Here is an 18,864-nt window from a genome sequence, read left to right on the forward strand (position 1 = left end):
ACATGTTCACCACTAACAGCTAGTGTGTTCACAGCTAACACCTAGCATGTTCACCACTAACAGCTAGTGTGTTCACAGCTAACACCTAGCATGTTCACCACTAACAGCTAGCATGTTCACAGCTAACACCTAGCATGTTCACCCCTAACTGGCTCATATGGATCAGACTTAATGGGTTTAGTGGCTTTATTTACACAGACCAGAACCTCAGTGATGTGAAAGCAGCTTTTTCCACCATCATCATCATCATCATCATCATCATCAGTCTGTCTGCGCCTCCTCCTGTTTCCTCTTCTCGGTTCCAACAGGTAGCTGCATCCACTGGTACTTCTGATTGGTTCATCATGGTGTCAGTTAAGTGTAACCGGGTGGTTTTACTCCAGGGTAATTATGACGGTGTGTTTTCTGACCCTATGCATGGTCATGAAGGCATCATGGGCTGTACTTCCGCTTTCGTTTCTCCGCTTAGGCTCATCAGGAAGAGTATAAACAGGTGCGGTTGCTAGACAGTCTTCCTCTCTCTAGCTTTGGGCGTGTTGGCGGCGGTGCGGCATATCGCCACGAGCTGGTTGCCGTGGTTTGTTGCTAGAGCCAGGTCGTCTGGTTTTATTGTTTGGGTCGTGGATGACATTGTAGGATGCATATTATGTATACACCAGGCTAACGTGTATTCTTCCACACTAGACTGTGCTGCTGGTATTTCTGGAGTGGTGTTGGAGTAGAGCTACGTTGTTCTGGACGGACGTATGGATAAGACAATGGTTGGCTTCTTGGTCAGCATGTATTGTGGCTAACTTTTGTGTTCTCTCTGCAAAACAGATTGCCTTTGCTCCCTACTTTGCTCTCTTTAGTTTACTGTGCTCTAATTAGTTGACTGTGCTCTCAGTAGTTGATTTTGCGCACCTTAGTTTTGGCTGTCCCACCTACCCTGTGTCCTAACAGAGGGTCCACGCCCCTTTAGGTTACTTAATTGTCTGCAAAATGGGTTTTTTTTTTCAGGGTTTGGTAATTTGGGGATTTATGTCGTCTGGTTTTGTCATTAATTTACTAACTCTTGGTTTGTTGTGGTTTTTGGTTGCAGTGGATTTTGTGTTAACACCCAGATTACTCAACGTGTTTTATTGTATTGTGTTTTATACATTGTTTAATAAAGAGAGATTATTTTTTTACACTGTCTTGTTTCTATAAATCAATAGCCAGATCCAAACTGCGTACTCCGTTAACAGGGAGCCGTAGACCATTCTTTGGGAATTGGGTTGGTCTACCAGTGGGCTCTTGTGGTCCCGCCCTCAGTCAGGATCCAGTCCACATCTCCCCATGTTACATAAGTAAAGAACCAATGAGCTGCAGATGGTTGTGTTTCATGGGCCGGTGGTCAGGAAAAGTTCTGACTACCTGGATGAATGAATCACTCAGGAACAGGGACCACAGGGGAAGGAGGCCCAGTGTAACAGAGTTTCATGGACCAGTCAGACAGGTCATGTTTGTAAATGAGAACTGGTTCTCAAACATTTTTTACCTGGTTAAATAAAGGTTAAATAAAAAAATAAAATAAAAAAGACAAACTGTTGGCCCACTGGGAAAATGCCAGCATGCCCGATGGCCAGTCCCTCTTTGGTTATATAAGAATGTGAGTTTCTTTTTAGGGCTGCTCTCACACTAATAAAACAGAAGGCAGCCAGTTACTGATATGATGGATTACTCCGGACTCTGTGTTACTTGGCACGGACTGACTAGAGAAGAGGGGAAGTTCCATCTTTTATTTGCAGAATACAGAAATAACCTGTTAAAGATGTTATTTCTCTCAGGAACACGGGTACCTTCAGTGTACACAAGTCTCCTCTTCTTTCCATTTATTCCCCTCTCAAGTTGTCCTCCATGTTTTACAGTTTTCTCCTTAATCTTTGCATCTCTGAGCCCTGGTCTCTTAGTTTTCCCTGCATGTGAGTGGGAATGGGAATGAAGAAGCCATTTATATTATAAAAGTAGCTGAAATCTATAGATTTGTTCTCCTGCAAGTAACATCCTCTGGACACGACTTGGGTGCTGCAAGTAAAAAGATCTCCCTGAAACATTTATTTAACATGGAACTTTAATGAGGGGGAAGGGTTGGTGAGACACGATGATCTCAGAGAGAGAGAAGACCAGGACTCATGTAAAATTCATGGTCAGGGTAAAATCTGACACTGCTGTCTGGGGACGGGAGGTGAGGAAGGAGAGGGCTGTGGATGGAGGGGAGATGAAGAGAAATGGACGTGGGTGGAAAAAGCCAAGGACAGGAGGAGTGGGTAGATGGAGAAAAAGCAGGACAAAGGGTGAAGTTGATAAAATGCAAAGTCTTAAATCTGATGGTGGAGGATGCGTTAGCTGTAACATGAGCCAAGTGGAGGATTCAGAGGGTTTTATTAGCATTAAAATGGCTGTTTAGGTCGTCCACTCAGCAGTAAGCCAGCCATCAGGATAAAGTAGCGTGGAGAAGCTGCTCCATCATGCATTCCCACCATCAGCTGTGGAGCAAGCTAGCTTTAAGCTCCTTATTTTAATTTGCTTAACCTCTGGAGACCTTTAAAAACAATAAATCCTCAAGTTTATCACATAGAGTAACTGTTGTACATGAGCTGCTGTATTTTAGAAATCCTCAGTAAATCATAAACGTAACTGGAAAGGTGGAGCACTCAAAGTTAGGGCTCAGAGGAAGGAGGCAGGAAGGTGGTGCACAAAAAGAAACCTTCATCCTGTGACTGAGATCCATGCAGCAGGGTATCCATGTGGTCAGCGCTGTTGTCCACACACACGGACACGCGTTGCATTCGAACATGGATTTGACTGATTTAAACATTTTATTTTTCTACACCAAACATCTTGCTAACTAAGTTATTAACCGAGTTAGGACCTTGTGGAACGCAAAGTTGGGTTATTTACTTGGTTAAGCAGCAGCAGGACATTACAGGCATAAACGAGTTGTGTGCTAAAGAAGAAGGAGTAAACGGACTTGGAAATGATGCGTTTATGGACATCTGCTTCTGGAACTGGCTGATAACCCTGAATCACACTGCGGTAGGAGATCGTTACTGCTGGAATGTCCAGTCGAATGTATCTGGACTGATTTTTATTTTCTTTATCACAAAGGTCTGGTGTATCAGAATTGCTGTCATCTAGTGGTAAAGATGGGTATAAGACAGCTGTGAATGTACGGCAACCATCAGTGGCCAAATTTCTTCCAGAATTCATGTGTGGGTGGATCCAGCAGCCTCAGGTTCAGCAATGACTGCACTACTGGAACCTACATGTGTACTGTCTTATGTGAGGCCTCCACCTGCCTGTATGCACTCCCTACAATATCTGGACTCCTAATGAGACCACAGATGTTCTCCTGAAGGACGAGACATGATGTCCCAGAGGTGCTGGACAAGGTCTGGTGAATGGCCAGGCCCGTCCATAGCATCAATGTCTTCGTCATTCAGGAACTGCTGACACACTCCAGCCCATGAGGCCGAGCATTGTCCCGCAACAGAACCAGGTCCCACTGCAGCAGCAAATGGTCTGACAATTGGTCTGAGGATTTCATCTCAGTACCTAAAGGTAGTCAGGGTACTTCTGGATAGCACATGGAGGTCTGTGTGGCCTCCCAAGGATCTGCCTCCCCAGACCATCACTGACCCACTGCCAAACTGGTCCTGCTGGAGGATGCTGCAGGCAGCAGAACGTTCTCCACGGCATCTCCAGACTCTCTCACGTCTGTCTCATGGTCTCCATGTGAACCTGTTCTCATCCACGAAGAGCACAGAGAGCCAATCAGCCAGTCCTGGTGTTTTCTGGTAAAAGCCAATCAGGCTGTACAATGTTGGCCTGTGAGCACAGGCCCCACTAGTGGACGTGGGTCCTCATACCACCTCATGGAGTCTGTTTCTGACAGTCTGAGCAGAAACATGAGCATTAGCTGCTGCTGGAGGTAATTTAGTAGGACTGCAGAGGTCCTCCTGAACCAGGAGGCGCTCCTGCACTAAGGAGCAGATAGCCCCTTCCCCGCCTCCTGGTATACCGGTCCGCCTCCTGGTATACCGGTCCGTCTCGTGGTATACCTGTCCGCCTCCTGGTATACCGGCCTGCCTCCCGGTATACCTGTCCGCCTCCCGGTATACCTGTCCGCCTCCCGGTATACCGGTCCATCTCGTGGTATACCGGCCCGCCTCCCGGTATACCTGTCCGCCTCCCGGTATACCTGTCCGCCTCCCGGTATACCGGTCCGCCTCCTGGTAATGCTGCTAATTGCCTCATTTCCATCTGCTGACTGTTGCATTTGTGCAACAGCAACTGAAATTAAAGCTGCAAGCAGCGTTGGAGGCCCTCGCACCTCTGGCGCCGCTTCGGCCTATTGCACCGCCCCATCGGCCAACAGCCTCCCTCCAGCAACACAGCCGCTCTTTCCCACAGCCATAAACCCATTCTTCCAGAGTTTATCTCCATCGAGAGGTGATTTTCGTCATGAGAGGATAAGCTTGCACCTCAGCTTGTCCAGTGATGACATCTGAAGCATTCATGACCTTGTTTCATGCAAACGATGTTGAATTCCCACAAACCGGAGCATGATTTCACCAAGAGGAAAATTCCAAATGGCCACTAGGTGGCGCTATAGTCGTTTTCATGTCGAACCATGTTCAGATTGGAACTCTAATGACAACAGGAAAATATCAGTTCATCTGGTCAACTGACAGCAGAGCTAGAGACACTTCCTGTTTCATGGCGAATGATATAACCATAGGGGGCGCTATAGAGCCAAATAACCAGCATATGTCTATTTGAATCAGTTCCAGGCCTGACCACTGTCCTCCCTGCCGAGTTTGGTGGAGATCAGGAGTACATTGGGTCCGTTACAAGTACTTCCTGTTTCATGGCGGTGGACGCCATTCGCCATGGTTTTGCTTGACAAAGGAACTTGAGGTTTTTTTCTGTGGTGTCATGAAAGGGTTTGACCTCATCTGAAGCACTGTAGAGTGTGTGAGTTTAATCCCTGATGAGCGGGACCCCGGTGTCGGAGAAAGGCACTTCCTGTTTCCAGGGGGCGTGGCTTAGGCCAAGACCAGAAGTAGTTACATGTATCTTTTCAGGAGCAGACTCTGATTAATTACTGTAAGTGTCATATTGATTGGATGAAAATTGAGGGATTTATACAGATTAATGATGTCACGGCGCCTTATCCAACCTAGTCATGGCGCCACGGTCTTGCCATGCAGCGTTGAGCAATGTTCAGGTGACATCATCTGGACATGTAGATGTGGTCGGCATGGAACTGAAGTGAAACATGTGCAGTTTGGTGCAAAATGTCACGGAGGTTGCCTGTGGTTAGATTCTCCCAGCTATCCCTGAAGGCATCTTTCCTCCGGTGCGCTCCTGATTGTTGATGCGCTCCACCTGCGCTGCTTGCTTTATTTACCAGTGCACAGCACCACTCCTTTGCCAGATCGTCTCGGTTTACCCTGCACGTTTCCAGCCATTATTGCCTGCCTGTCTGCCTGTGTTCTGATCTCCGACCCGTTTTCTGACCTGGAATACCTGATCCTGCCTGCCCCCTGTCTGGTAACTTTGCTGTCTATTGTTTGGAACCTGTCTGTGCATTGACCCTTGGACTGTCTTTGGATTTGATTATTGGATTTGGATAACTGGATTACTTGTTTGGATATTGGATACAGGACTTCGGACTTGGATCTGGATGTGGATGTGATCTTGGAGATTCCCCCCTAACATTACCTGTCCTCTATCTCCTCCCCAGAGGATTCAGTGGACCTCAGGGCTCTTAGGCCAAACTAACTGTTTTTCCCCTTCAGTTTTGCCACCAGCCTTGTCTCACTCTTCACATCACCACAGCCCCAGTGGATCTCTCACCGCCCTCCCAGTACAGCGAGTCCCCCTGCGTCCTTCCTCTCCTTGGCCGGTACGTAAGACGTCATTATTCTTACATCCCCATTTTTGCCACGCTTTTGCTCACCTGGATCTCCTATTCTCACAGGCCAGTGGGTGACGTCTCCAGACCCGGATTTCCTGAGCAGTATTCAGTCCCTTATAATAAACCTGTTTTCTTACCCAACCCTCTGTCCTGATCTTTTTGTGGTCCAGCTTGCTGAACCGTTACAGCAAAATGAGTGTTGTATTTCAGAAATAATGGATTCCGTGCTTGATGGCGAAACATCAAGACTTGATGAGGCGCCGCCGCTGAACGCCACCTCCTATTAGAAAACTTTCAATAACTTTTGACCACACATGTCTCTGGAGTGTTCAGACTGAGTTTGAGGTAAATACGGTGAAATCTGTAGGAGGAGTTCGTTCAAAAGCAAGGCAAAGAAACATGCAAAAATGACCCCAAAAATGACACTTTTTTCAAAATGGCCGACTTCCTGTTGAAGTTATCATGTAGGTCCAGGAGGCTTTTTTGTACATCCTTCCAAGTTCTATAAATATACTAGATTCCAGCCATATCGGTCAATGTAGTGGGCAGATATGATCAATTAAATATTTGTAGGGGGCGCTATAGAGCCATTTTGCAATTTTTCCAGAATATGTCAATGCGGCTGAGTTCCCGACCTGACCGCGTTCCTTCCTGCCAGGTTTGGTGGAGATCAGTAATACAATGGGTCAGTTACAAGTACTTCCTGTTTGATGGCGTTGGACCACTATTCGCCTTGGTTACGTTTGGCGACGCAACTTGAGATTTTTCTTGTGGTATGATGAAAGGGTTTGACCTGTTGTGAAGCACTTTCAAGTGTGTAAGTTTCATTCCTGAGAAGATGGACCCCGGTGTCTGAAAAAGGCACTTCCTGTTTGAAGGGGGCGGGGCTTAGGCCAAGACCAGAAGTAGTAACATGTATCTGTTCAGGAGCAGACCCTGATTAATCACTGCGAGTGTCATATTGATTGGATGAAAATTGAGGGATTTATACTGATTAATGATGTCATGGCGTCTTTTCCAAGCTTGTCATGGCGCCACGGTCTCGCCGTGCAGCGTTGAGCAATGTCCAGATGACAGCATCTGGACATGTAGATGTGGTCGGCATGGAACTGAAGTGAAACATGTGCAGTTTGGTACAAAATGAGTGTTGTATTTCAGAAATAATGGATTCCGTGCTTCATGGCGAAACATCAAAACTTGATGAGGCGCCGCCGCTGAACGCCACCTCCTATTAGAAAATTTTCAATAACTTTTGACCACACATGCGTCTGGAGTGTTCAGACTTAGTTTGAGGTAAATACGATGAAATCTGTAGGAGGAGTTTGTTCAAATGCAAGGCAAAGAAACATGCAAAAATGACCACCAAAATGACACTTTTTACAAAATGGCCGACTTCCTGTTGAAGTTATCATATAGGTCCAAGGGGCTTTTTTGTACATCCATTCACGTTCTATCAATATACTGGATTTCAGCCAAATCGCTCAATGTAGTGGGCAGTTATGATCAATTAAATATTTGTAGGGGGCGCTGTGGAGACACATTGCAATTTTTGCAGCATATGTCAATGTGGCTGAGTTCCCGACCTGACTGCGGTCCTTCCTGCCAGGTTTGGTGGAGATCAATGTTACAATGGGTCAGGTACTAGGACTTCCTGTTTGATGGCGTCGGACCACTTTTCGCCATGGTTATGTTTGACGAAGGAACTTAAGATTTTTATTGTGGTATCATGAAAGGGTTTGACCAGTTGTGAAGCATTTTCAAGTGTGTAGATTTTATTCCTGAGAAGATGGACCCTGGCGTATGAAAAAGAGCACTTCCTGTTGGAAGTGGGCGGGGCTTAGGGCTAGTCTGGAATTGGTCATATGGATCATTTCAGGGCTGGACCCTGATTAATCCCTGCAAGTCTGATGGGGATTGGATCAGAATTGAGGGATTTATAGTGATTTATGATGTCATGGCGTCTTAACGAAGTTCGCCATGGCGCCACGGTCTCGCCCTGCAGTGTAGAGCAACAGTTTTCACTGGATATCATCACCAACTTGTTTTCTGCTGTCTGACCCAGTTTGGACCTGGTTGTGTCCAAAACGTTAGAGAAATGGGTCTCCAAGTAAAAACCATGACGTCCTGTCGCCAGGGGGCGTGGCCAATTCATAACCCAAATTTTGACATGTAGATGTGTTCAGGATGGGAATGGTATCATACATGGCCATTTTGGTTCAGATACATTGTTTTATGTGGAAGTTATATCACTTTCGTTGTTCACGGCGAGACGTCAAACTTTGAGGCCCCGCCCCCTCCTTGCCCTTTCTCCTATTAGAAAACTTTCAATAACTTTTAAAGACACATGCCTTCTGGACATCCTGAGCTATTTTGGTAGCGGTACGATGAAATCTCGCGGAGGAGATAGATTTTGAAAATGTCAGTAAAACGCCAAAATGGCGAATTTGACCCAAAATGGCCGACTTCCTGTTGGTTGTAGGCTGTTGTTCCAAGAGGATTTTTTGTTTGCCCGAACATTCAGAACACGTGTAGCAAATTTAATAAAGATTAATGACATGCAGTGGCGGGGCATCATAAATAGGTGGCGCACTCGTTCAATTTTCCCCAAACAGTCTCGAGCACCCCAAAATACGTAAATTTACGCATTCCATTGGGGGGGTACGCAAAATTAAACGCGTTTTCGCGCATGTTCAGGTCCCCTACCATGCGATTTACTTTTGAGGAGAAAAATAATAAGAAGATTAAAGCTGCAAGCAGCGTTGGAGGCCCTCGCACCTCTGGCGCCGCTTCGGCCTATTGCACCGCCCCATCGGCCAAGAGCCTCCCTCCAGCAACACAGCCTCTCTTGCCCACAGCCATATACCCATTCTTCCAGAGTTTATCTCCATCAAGAGGTGATTTTCCTCATCAGAAGATCAACTTGCACGTCAGCCTGTCCAGTGATGACATCTGAAGCATTCATGACCTTGTTTCTTACAAACTGTGTTGAATTCCCACAATCTGGAGCATGATTTCATCAAGAGGAAAATTCCACGTGGCCACTAGGTGGTGGTAAAGTTCTTTTAATGTACGACCATGTTCAGATTGGAACTCTAATGAGAACAGGAAAATATTAGCTCAATTGGTCAACTGACAGCAGGGTTAGTGCCACTTCCTGTATAATGGCGAATGATTTAAACCATCACAGGAAGCCATTTTAATCATGATGCTGTAAGAAGTCAGTCATATTTTCAACCATGAGTTCATGAAGGATGATATTAATGAGTTAGAATTAGTTATACAGAGGATAAAGGGTTAAAATGGTGGGACTTCCTTTTCCCAGGGCTATGGTGTTGAGAACATCAGGACATGAAGTGGCTTTTTTATTTGTCCTGGCATGTTATATAAATATGCCACATTTTACTATGTCGTTCAAAGCAGTGGGTGGAGCTGATAGACTAAATATTGATAGGGGGCGCTATAGAGCCATATTACCAGCATATGTGTATTTGAATCAGTTCCAGGCCTGACCACTGTCCTCCCTGCCAAGTTTGGTCGAGATCAGGAGTACATTGGGTCAGTTACAAGTACTTCCTGTTTCATGGCGGTGGACGCCATTTGCCATGTTTTGCTTGAGGAAGGAACTTGAGGTTTTTTTTCTCTTATATCATGAAAAGGTTTGACCTGATCTGAAGCACTGTAGAGTGTGTGAGGTTAATCCCTGACGAGAGGGACCCTGCTGCAGGAAAAAGGCACTTCCTGTTTCAAGTGGGCGGGGCTTAGGCCAAGACCAGAAGTAATTACATATATCTGTTAAGAAGCAGACTCTGATTAATCAGTGCAAGTGTGATGCTGATTGGATGAAATTGAGGGATTTATACTCAATAATGATGTCATGGGCGTTTTATCCAACCTTGTCATGGCGCCACGGTCTCGCCATGCAGCGTTGAGCAATGTCCAGATGACAACATCAGGACTTGTAGATGTGGTCGGCATGGAAGTGAAGAGAAATATATGCAGTTTGGTACAGAATGAGTGTTGTATTGCAGAAATAATAGATTCCGTGCTTGTTGGCGAAACATCAAAACTTGATGAGGCGCCGCCGCTGAACGCCACCTCCTATTAGAAAATTTTCAATAACTTTTGACCACGCATGCCTCTGGAGTGTTCAGACTGAGTTTGAGGTAAATACGATAAAATCTGTAGGAGGAGTTCGTTCAAATGCAAGGCAAAGAAACATGCAAAAATGACCCCAAAAATGACACTTTTTTCAAAATGGCTGACTTCCTGTTGAAGTTATCATATAGGTCCAAGAGGCTTTTTTGTACATCCTTCCAAGTTCTATCAATATACTGGATTTCAGCCATATCAGTCAATGTAGTGGGCAGATATGATCAATTAAATATTTGTAGGTGGCGCTATAGAGCCATATTGCAATTTTTCCAACATATGTCAATGTGGCTGAGTTCTCGGCTGGTCCGCGCTCCTCCCTGCCAGGTTTGGTGTAGATCAGCAGTACAATGGGTCAGTTACAAGTACTTCCTGTTTGATGGCGTCGGACCGCTATTCGCCATGGTTACGTTTGGCGAAGGAGCTTGAGATTTTTATTGTGGTATCATGAAAGGGTTTGACCTGTTGTGAAGTACTTTCAAGTGTGCACGTTTTATTCCTGAGGAGATGGACCCCTGCGTCTGAAAAAAAGCACTTCCTGTTGGAAGTGGGCGGGGCTTAGGGCTAGACCGGAATTGGTGATATGAATCTGTTCAGGGCCGGACCCTGATTAATCCCTGCAAGTCTGATGGGGATTGGATCAGAATTGAGGGATTTATAGTGATTTATGATGTCATGGCGTCTTATCAAAGTTCGCCATGGCGCCACGGTCTCGCCCTGCAGCATAGAGCAACATTTTTCACTGGTTATCATCACCAACTTGTTTTCTGCTGTCTGACCCAGTTTGGACCTGGTTGTGTTCAAAACGTCAGATAAGAGGGTCTCCAAGTAAAAACTATGACTTACTGTCGCCAGGGGGCGTGGCCAATTCATAACCCAAATATTGACATGTAGATGTGTTCAGGATGGGACTGGCATCATACATGGCCATTTTGGTTCAGATACATTGTTTTATGTGGAAGCTATATCACTTTCGTTCTTCACGGCGACACATCAAAATTTGAGGCCCCACCCCCTCCATGCCCTTTCTCCTATTAGAAAACTTTCAATAACTTTTAAAGACACATGCCTTCTGGACATCCTGAGCTATTTTGGTAGCGGTACGATAAAATCTCTAGGAGGAGATAGATTTTGAAAATGTCAGTAAAACGCCAAAATGGCGACTTTGACCCAAAATGGCCGACTTCCTGTTGGTTTTAGTCTGTTGCTCCAAGAGGATTTTTTGTTCGCCCGAACATTTAGAATATTTGTAGCAATTTTCATAAAGATTGATGACGTGCAGTGGCGGGGCATCGTAAATAGGTGGCGCTCTCATTCAATTTTGCCCGAACAGTCCCAAGCACCCCAAAATATCAAATTTTTCACATTCCTTTGGGGGGTACACAAAAATAGGCGCGTTTTTGTGCATGTTCAGGTCCCCAAAAATGCCTCCAATGTTTAAGAAGAAGAAGAAGAAGAAGAAGAATAAGGAAGAAACGGAGCAATTACAATAGGCCTTCGCACCGCCTTCGGTGCTCGGGCCTAAATACGGAAAAAACGGAGCAATTACAACAGGCCTTCGCACCGCCTTCGGTGCTCGGGCCTAATTAATCAGTTTTACTTCCTAACTGAAGAGAATGATGTCCCAGATGTGGGACTGACTTTCAGTTACATGCTGATGATCATATGTTCCCTTTATTTTTTTGATCTACCAGCGGATCAGGTGATGTTATAACATCGCCTCCATGGTTGCCGGTGGATCAGGTTATCTTACATCTCTGCCTTCAGCTCATTTATTCAGCAGAGACTTTAGGGAAGGAAATTGCTGCACTTCAGAGGTCTCTGTATGGAATAAATTAGTTTAGACCACATCTATATGTGTGTAGTCTTATTTATCTCATCTCCATGGCAACGCAAACCCTTTGTAAAAACGTTGCACTTTAATCTGATTAGACTTAGTTGTGTGCATAATAAATTTCTACATCAGGAGAGAAATGCTATTTATTTTTCCTGCTCCGTCCGACGCCTGAAGACATGGATCATGTGTCAACAAAGACACGTTTCTTAATTAATGAATGAATTATCTAATAATCTCATTAGTGTAACTGGCTATGTTAATGTGATTATGGATATTAGAGAGCTTATAAGTCTCACAGGGGGTTACTGACGGCGTTCAGATGTACTGAAGATTTAAAGAGCGGAGAAAATGAAAACGTGACCGTTATGAAAGCAGCTGTTTGCTGTAACTGAAGCGTGGAGCTGTCAGATTTTTAGATTGACACTGGTTCCTGATTAGTTACTGTAGATTTACCCGTTAACCTCGTCATTACTAAAATAAATCGAGAGCTGCTGTGAAAACCGAACACGATTCAAACTCACTCACGTTCAGCCACATGCAGCACAAATTTATTTATTTAGCTTATTTAATTCATGTTTGATAAGTCATCCAAAATAAGAATGAAAAGAAGCAAAAGGAAGAAAAAACCTACTTAAACCTACTTAAACCTACTTAAACCCCACCAGTCTGGTCTGCCAAACCAGGAAAATAAAAACATGTTTTACTGCATAGAAAAACACAAATACAGTTTTAAGATGTTTACATTTAATTAACTATCTTTCTAGAAACTATTTTGGAGAAAAATAAGTAGTTTAAACAACATTTTCAGTATTTTCCAACTATAAGTCACTCCAGAGTATAAGATGCATCAGTCTTTAATGAATAGGAAAAAATAAAAAAATAAAAAACAAAAGTCACACCAGGCTATGAGTCACATTTATTTGGAAACGTATTTAAAAAATTCAAGACCAAATGTTTAACGTGGAAAGTTTTTTCGACTACAGAACGGAGCCTAACGGCAGTTTCCTCCAGGATGCTTTACTGTGAGGGGAACTAGTCTCCTTATTACACTAAAGAACAGCTGAGAAGCCATGTTTACATCGCTCTGCTCCACCCGTGGCTGGAGGATGAACCACAGACAGCTTTCTGACCTCGAGAGAACAAAGTTCTGCTTCTCTTGAATTGTGTGACGAGCTTCATGCCACTCTGTCACCTCCTTACCGCCACTCTCAAGCCATGACCGAACAGGAAGTCCAGTGTTTGTTTTTCAAAATTAAATTATTTGCAGAGCAGCACCACATTTCTCTTATTATGGTCTGTAAACGTTTTATGTTTTATGTGATGTACGGGGCTTTAACTGGAGCAGAATCTCATTCATTAATGATGTTGAGCTTGCTGGGAAATGTTTTTATAATGCTTTAATTACAAATACAAACACACCCCCTTCTGTAAATTTAAAGGGGGAAATAACCCACGGTTTACTCCTCAACTGTCCAGTCTACTGGCTAATGACTCTAATGACTCAGACCTCAGGAGAAAAATGAAGGGTCATCTTAAACATTTGGGTTGGCGGAAGGTCTTTGAAAGCGCAGGTGGAACATCTGTTCGAAGCCTGAAGCTGTGCTCGGCTTTTTATCCACACAAATCCTGATGTGAGGAAATAACCGGTGCAGTCAGCCTTCCTGCAAATGCTCCCACCTCCCTGAGTCTGCATATACGGGAGGTTGTCCTCAGCGTCAACAGACCGTCTGGACGCTTCACTGTGAACTTCATGCTCTGCTCTCATGGCCTTCACTAAGAGGAACATGACTGGTTGGTCTTTATTCATCATCTGAAAACCGCCCCATGTCTCCAACCAGGAGTGGATAAAATCACATACGTTGCGCCTTGGTTGAGGAAAACTTTACAAAGTTTTCTAGTCTTTTATTTTCTAAGTTATATACGCTGCTGATAAATTCTTTAGGGTTAGGGGTTAGGTCCTTCGTTTAGGGAGGTTTCATTTGCTCTGAGAAATGCTCCTGAGTACCACGACAGGAGTAGTATTTTTCTATTTCATGTTGGGTCTTTTAGCATGAACGGAAAAATGACTGCATGCTTGAACAGAACAGACCTGTTTTCAGAGACAACATGGTTCCATCGAAAGCCCATCATGCTACGTGTTAGCCAGTCACGGCAGGATGGAAACGGTGTTCCAGCCCGAACTGAAAGTGACGTGGAACTTTTGAAACGGTGCTTCGTGATCCGAATCAAGACGAGGATGTCACATGACACCTGTCGTTCTGAAACATCAGTTCAGTGAACCAGCTGAATGTGAAGCCGTCTTTCTGCCGTGTGTCCAAATGGAGCAACGAAAAATGTTTCCTACATTTTAAAAATACACTAACATTCTTAATTATTCCTCGTGCCTCTGCTGGATTGGTGGATGATTAATCACCTGACCTGTGTAAAACATTAAAAGCTCTAACGGACATTCATTTGCAAAGTCTTGCCTCATTTATCTGAGTGTGTTGTTGTGTCGAAGTTTGAACCGTTTGGAAATGGAAGGAAGCGTCCCGGGTCGGCTGTCTGAGCTCAGCTGGAGCTCCTCGAGGAGAAAAGGGTTAAATGTATGCAACACCTTGCCTTTTGCAATAATACCACAACAATGTGGAGTCACCTACAGACCAAACATCCCGACGTCTCCATCAGTCCCAGCGCTGACCATCCAGTCCTGAGTCAAGCCAGCGCTCCGCTTCTGTACGTTAACTGTATCCAGAGTTAGAAATACTTTATTAATCCCAGAAGAAACTTTTAATTCATGCTATTTTAGTTCACATTTGACTTTACTTTGGCCTTCTATTCACAATGAATGTAAATTTTTACACCTGAGCAAAAAAAAAGACCATATTTGTTACACATCTACATATATTCACGTTGCACATCTGCATCCCTCCCCAAACTGGACGAGGCGCTTGTTGACCTGATTGTGAAAGATTCACCTTTTCAATCATGGAAGATGATGGTTTTAGGAATTTTGTAAAGAAACCTGACCCCAATCTCCCATCTTCTCCTATCTAGAAATACATTTAAATAAGGCTGAAGTCCAGGTTGATGAGAGCAAGGACAGAGCAAAGGATGAGGTGAAAAAGGCCGAGGATGCATGTGTTACCGGAGCCAGACCAAGAGGAAATCTGGACCGGCAGCAAGTGGCGGCTTGGGAGAACTGTGTGGGTAGTACAACGTACCCGTGAAGCTCAGAGAGGAGACCCTGTTAGCGTTTTGCCAGAGATTGTTTATTCTGAGCTGCATTTCAATAACCAAATACATTCAATGTCAAAGTGCTCATTACTTACAACAAAAGAAACCAAAATTTTCACAAATAAAATAAAGAAAAAAAATAAACCATTTTAAACTGAAAGTGCATATAACTTCATTAAAGTTATCTTCATAAAATAAATATCAATATAAACATCAAATTAAAATAACTAACATTACATTTACTGCAATCGATTTCCACTCTTAGTTTTACCGGTACAGCAAAATACGCGTATACTTAATGGTGATGGTGAACAGCATGGCATGAAAAGAAAAGCATGTATGTAAAACAATTTTTAAAAGTTCATTTTTCTCTTATCCTCAAAGAACATGCTACTGGCTGGTTAACATTTTATCAGCATATTGAACACATTTTCAAACAACTGGAATGGTTCGTCAGTTTAATACACTTTTAAAATCACCATCAATCTGACTTAGCTACTTGCAACATGCTAGGTACCGGAAAACAGACCAAAGTAAAGCACAAAGCAACAATTTGAATCACACATCTCAAAAGTCTCTTAATCCTTCAAACTAATATTAATGCATTTACATTACAATTCTAATCAGTTTTAGAAAAGTGGCTTTTACTGTACCTGTGAATCACAGAGAGGAGACCGTTTTAGCATTTTGACCAGAGCTCATTTATTCTGAGCTGCGCATGTCCAAAGTCTGTAGCTAAAACCTCTCTGCTACACCCACCATGGCACACGGGTGTCATCTACTGACTTGGAGTTGTATAAACACCATGTGAAAAATTAATGTTTGGATTAAATAGTTTGCAATTTAAACAAAAAATTTCAACCTGCTACACATGCTTGGCTTCACATATGTGGACCTCAGGTAACATGGACACCTACCTGGCAGTAACATGCCACTTTGTAAATGAGACACAGTCGGACCGAGATGCGGTCGGGGAGCGCTGAACGACTCAGGGAGGGCTGACCGAGTCAGGGAGCGCTGACCGAGTCGGGGAGCGCTGACTGAGTCGGGGAGTGTTGAACGACTCGGGGAGCGCTGACTGAGTCAGGGAGTGTTGAATGACTCGGGGAGTGCTGACCGAGTCGGGGAGCGCTGACTGAGTCGGGGAGTGTTGAACGACTCGGGGAGCGCTGACTGAGTCAGGGAGTGTTGAATGACTCGGGGAGCGCTGACCGACTCGGGGAGGGCCGACCAAGATGCGGTCGGGTAGAGCCTTCAGCTTTTTGGTGCCTTCGATAAAGCAGCTGCTTCAAAAATTATTTAATTGGTAAATAGAATAACAAGATTAAGGAGAAAGGTCAGAGATTAACCAGTCCAGCTGCCTCTCAGTTAGGCATCAATCTTCAGAGGAACTTGAGAGAACAATGTGGGCGGAGCCTGGAAGGATCCTTGCGGTGTCAACTCCTCTGGATCCACGATTCAAAGTTCTGGGTTTTGAATCTCCAGAAAATTCATCCAAAGCTGTAAAAGCTTTGACATCTGAGTGCTCTGCTGTCATTTCAGCAACTTCTCAGCAACAGCCAAGTGCTTGTGTCCCATCAACAGTAGTCACCACACATCAGGTCGGTGGACATGGGACTCTGGACTTTGGGACATTTCTGACAGGGCTGGACATCACCCGAGGACAGAGTTACTGCTGATGTGATGGCTGAAGTTCAGCGTTATCTCTAAGCTCCGTATCTTCCAAGAGGAGATGAACCTCTAGATTACTGGACTCAACATGCCACCATATTCCCTCGTCTTTTCCAACTGGCCAAGACATATCTCCATCCCAGCCTCATCAGTTCCTGTGAGAGAATATTCTCCAAAGCAGGAGAGATTTTGAGCAAGAGGCGAAACACCTCAGCCCGAGTACGGGTGAGCAGGTCGTCTTAATAAAAGTACTTAAATGTACAGAAGCAGCCCCTACAAATACTGACTAGTTAAAGTAGCACATTCTTAGATATAAATATAAACCAGTGGTTTCCAAACATTTACCTGCACAGCTCCCATTTCTACAACAATAATGTCAAGCCCCCCTGATCCCCCTACCACATACACCCTGATGCCTACAAGAAAACTTACAAAGAAATACGCCACAAAAGAGTCATTAGTTTACTGGCTGCTACTTCGTTAACTATAATTAAAACTTAAATTAAAACAATCTTCTTTACATGACTTACGTTTTCAATGATAAGGATGCTGCTTTAGTTAAAACAACTCTGCTATATGTGACAATTGAGTAGTTTATTTCTAAAGTAATCTACAGGCTTTTCTTTGTGTTCAGGATTAAATGTCCCCAAGAAGCATTTAAACTTGTTTTGCTTCATTCTGTCAGATGCTGATATTCTGACGTACAACACACTGTGGTCTCTCTTTATTATTCACCATTGCCCATTACCAATACTTGACCCATTACCAGCTCATTCCTAGGGCACGATATGCCCTGTCAGCTGAGATGTAGTCCATCCAGCGTGTCCTGGGTCTTCCCCGGGGCCTCTTTCCGGTGGGACGTGCCCGGAACACCTCACCAGGGAGGCGTCCAGGAGGCATCCTAACCAGATGCCCGAGCCACCTCATCTGGCTCCTCTCGATGTGGAGGAGCAGCTGCTCTACTCTGAGCCCCTCCCGGATCACCGAGCTTCTCATCCTATCTCTATGGGAGAGCCCGACCACCCTGCGGAGAAAACTCCTTTTGGCCGCTTGTATTTGGGATCTTGTTCTTTCGGTCACTACCCACAGTGTTGATGGAGCACCGGTTTCCCATCCTGAGCCGCCAGATGGCTGGTGCCCACCAACAAGTTCTGGGATTACCACCATGAAACGCACCGACGACCTTGCGGCCACAGCTCCAGCTGGCCGCCTAAACACTGGAGGCAAAACACAGCCCACTTGGACTCAATGTCCCCCACCTCAGCCTGGACATGGTTGAAGCTCTGCTGGATATGGGAGTTGAAACTCTTTCTGACAGAGGACTCCGCCAGATGTTCCCAGCAGACCCTCACAACACGCTTGGGTCTGCCAGGCCTGACTGGCATCCTCCCCCACCATCTGAGCCAGGTGGTGGTCAGTTGACAGCTCCGCTCCTCTCTTCACCCGAGTGTCTAGAACATGCAGCCGCAAGTCCGATGACACGACTACAAAGTCGATCATTGAACTGCGGCCTAGAGTGTCCTGGTGCGCATGTGGACACTCTTATGTCTGAACATGGTGTCCATAACGAGCACAGAAGTCCAACAACAAAACACCACTCGGATTTAGAACAGGGGGGCCATCCCTCCCAATCACGCGCCCCTAGCTCTCACTGTCATTGCCCACGTGGGCAATGAAGTCCCCCACCAGAACGATGGTGTCCCCAGAAGGAGTGCTCTCCAACACCCCCTCCAAGGACTCTAAAAAGGGTGGGTACTCTGAACTGCTGTTTGGTGCATAAGCACAAACAACAGTCAGGACCTGTCCCCCCACCTGAAGGCGGAGGGAGGCTACCCTTTCGTCCACCGGGGTAAACCCCAACGTACAGACACCAAGTTGGGGGGCAATGAGCATGTCCACACCTGCTCGGCACCTCTCACCGGGAGCAACTCCAGAATGGAAGAGGGTCCAGCCCCTCTCAGGGACAGTGTTTCCAGAGCCCAAGCCGTGCATCGAGGTGAGTTCAACTATATCTAGACGTAACCGCTCAACCTCGCGCACCAGCACA

Source organism: Melanotaenia boesemani, chromosome 7 (assembly GCF_017639745.1).
Source record: "Melanotaenia boesemani isolate fMelBoe1 chromosome 7, fMelBoe1.pri, whole genome shotgun sequence".
NCBI lineage: Eukaryota > Metazoa > Chordata > Actinopteri > Atheriniformes > Melanotaeniidae > Melanotaenia > Melanotaenia boesemani.